The 2,884-nt window shown below is 40.3% G+C and overlaps 2 protein-coding genes across 5 annotated transcripts in view; one reads left to right on the forward strand and one right to left on the reverse strand.

Moving 5' to 3' along the window:
* Positions 1–2,220, forward strand: part of LOC102681026 (metalloproteinase inhibitor 3) — a 32,291-nt gene extending 30,071 nt beyond the window's left edge. For 2 of the 3 annotated variants that reach the window (XM_006616368.2, XM_006616369.2), the window contains exon 6: positions 2,200–2,220. The gene's annotated coding sequence lies outside the window, so the exon portion shown is untranslated. The other variant, XM_031510783.1, reaches the window with a different exon arrangement.
* The window catches only part of LOC102681243 (synapsin), a 42,809-nt gene that overhangs the window by 36,575 nt on the left and 3,350 nt on the right, over positions 1–2,884 (reverse strand). For both annotated transcript variants that reach the window (XM_006616370.2, XM_006616371.2), the window contains exon 2: positions 1,738–2,152. The gene's annotated coding sequence lies outside the window, so the exon portion shown is untranslated. The remainder of the gene's footprint in view (positions 1–1,737; positions 2,153–2,884) is intronic.

Consider the following 2,884-nt stretch of genomic DNA (forward strand, 5'->3'; position numbering starts at 1 on the left):
AGTCTGTTTTCATAATATGCACATCGAACAGCCAAGTGCTCGGGTGTATTATATATATATATTTTTTTTAATAATGGCATTAAAGATGGCGCGATGATTGACGATTGCTGATTGCCGGTTTGCATGCGTGACACGGGGATGGCATGGCGTTATTTTGATGGCGTTGCGATGAGCGCGGCAGCTCGCCAGTCTCGGTGTCTTATTAGAAGTGGAAACGTCGGTTGCGGTGCCTCGCGTGAAATGTGGCTCGACGATCGCTCGTGTGCTTTGCGACAAGGTGGGAGGCANTGTGATGGTCTCGGCAGACGATCGGGTGACAGGTACTCGATAGCCGGGTTCCGGTGGCTCGTACCTATGGGCTCGTAAGGCATGGAATGCGACATTTGGTAAGCTTGAGTGTAATTGGTAAATATTGGACAGATCGTTACATGGGTTTCGCTTCAATTGTGAACTGTAATTATAATACAAGAATAATATCTTTCACAGCGGTATAAAATTTAGGTGCAATAGGAATGGAATCGAGGTAGACAGATAGGTACGTAGGGGGGGACGCTTGAAGCGTGGGTTTGCACGTTTGCCAAAGCACTTTCTCGCCATGCCGATTTGCGTGCATGGATCGAGATTGATGGGAGTGCATGCACGTGGAGAGACGTGGAGATTGTTGAATTTTTTTTAATTGAACTTAATTGTGCTTTGATTAAATAATGGCACGGTGGTGTGCTTGTTCGAGGAATTATCGACCTGTCGCTCGGATCTCCACAGACTCGAATATCGATGTTAATTATAGTGGAATGGATAAATAGGATATAAATAGGAGCGAGCCGGAATGTGCAATTTACAACGCCGAAAGAGATCATGATACGAGATGTATCCGTTGTTCCAGATACGTGTGGACAAACACGGTAGAAAGCCAATGTGATTCGTATGCGGATAAAGGTGTTGTTTTACGCTGCTATATTATGCGCCTCTGTCCTCGAATTCGATGAAAAGGCTGGGACAAACGTGCTCGTCCACAACCATCCATCGTGCAACGACCCATACTCTTTTGTCTCGTATCTCACTTATATGCATCTCCGCGTACCATTATGGACACATTCTAAAACGCTCCAAAACGTGAGAAACAAAGTGACAATTCTCTTCACCGAGCGAAATTAAACGTGTTTCGCTCGAAACACGTCCAACGATTCTTCGAGTCGAAGAAAATTATTTTCTTTTTTTAACTTTTCCAAATTGAACACGTAAAAATTCCTCGTTTTTTTTAAAGGAACGACTACACCAATACAGAAACACGAATTTCATAAATAATAAAATACCAATCTACCGTTGAGAGCCTTAAAAAATCGTGAAGATCGAGACAAAATCTATATCATTATTCTGAATACCTTTCAATCAAGTAATTCGAAAACTTTGCAAGTCAAATTGTACGATTCGAAGACATTAATTTAGTTAGCATTAATTTCTCAATAACGTGGCGTTTTTCATTCTAAATCAAATCAAAATCTATATCATTATTCTAAAAAAAGGAAAAAAATATATTCAACGAGCAAATAGAAATCTCTTGGCGTGATTCTTCCGGCATCGCTTCCGAATTCTTCGAATCTCTTGAGACAGCCGAGCGCAGAGGGGAAAGTAAGAGGAATTCCATCGAGCAAACTATTATCGGGCATGCAAATAGACAGTGAAATAGGTGGACAGGCACACACGGCGGGCGCGCGCGCACAGGCGTCAGGCACTCACCTCCGTTTCAGGTAGTTAACATTGGAGGTGAAGGACTGTCGAAAGCTGGAGAATGAAATGTTGCCGGGTGAAGTAGCTGTACCACAGTATTTGGCGCAACCGCCGCGGCCGGTAATCTTGCTGGTTTAACACCGACCTCGTCCTCCTCGCGAAAACCGCAGAATTCCGCTTTGTCGGTGTGTTCGGGTGCGGGCGCGGTACGCTCTCCTCCTGTCTGTCACTTTCTCGAAAACGCGGCGGATTACCGGAAAGAGGGCGTCGTCTCGTTGTGATCTGTTCGCTCGACGATGTTCGAACGAGATGTTGCGTTCCCTTGCCGAGTTTGTGGAATAACAGTTGAACGTAAGGTAATCCGAAAGGAAAGGATGAAATAAGAGAGGTGAGGAAGGAGAAACTAAACAATCCAAGTTGAAATCTGTAAAAAGGGAAGACAGGTAGAGAGAGAGAAAGAGAAAGAGAAAGAGAGAGATAGAGAAAGAGAGATATGACGAGAGATGGTCAATGATTAATTAATCGCGAAATCGTTGAATGAAACGTTTATTTATAAAGAGGCGAGGCTCGAAGGGTGCTGATGTTTTTGTTAAAAGTTGGGTGAAACTTTGCAGGTATATATATATATATTAGCCTTTATATATAGCGGCTTATGATGCGCTGATTACGTAAAAGCGTGAGATAAAAGTCTCGCTACGTGGAGATATAATTATTTATTGTCATCTCTAGGGACAAAAGTGTCTTCTTCTTTTTCTTTCTTTCTTCCTTTCTTTTTTTTCGAGTTTCTTTTTATCGGTGATTTGTATATTATTCGAAAGAATATACATGAAAGTATAAAATTATCTGGATTTAAATTTTAGTAATGTACAGGAATTGACAATAAATTGGTAATAAGAAACGATATTTATCTTCTCTTTATGAAGATAATAGATCTAGAATTCAAGCTATATATACTTCTTACATTACCGATGAATTTAATATTGATAGAATCTTATCGTTTTTACAAAAATCTTCTTTTATATCGTAATTGGACATATAATTCCCTTATTAACCAATCGTGAAAAATAAATCATTTCGAAATAAATTCTGTCCAAGATAAACTTTTGAACGATAAAATCCAGTAACGTATTAAAAAAAAAAAAAAAAAAAAAAAAAA

The sequence above is a fragment of the Apis dorsata genome, unplaced genomic scaffold (genome assembly GCF_000469605.1).
Source record: "Apis dorsata unplaced genomic scaffold, Apis dorsata 1.3 scaffold_262, whole genome shotgun sequence".
Classification (NCBI taxonomy): domain Eukaryota; kingdom Metazoa; phylum Arthropoda; class Insecta; order Hymenoptera; family Apidae; genus Apis; species Apis dorsata.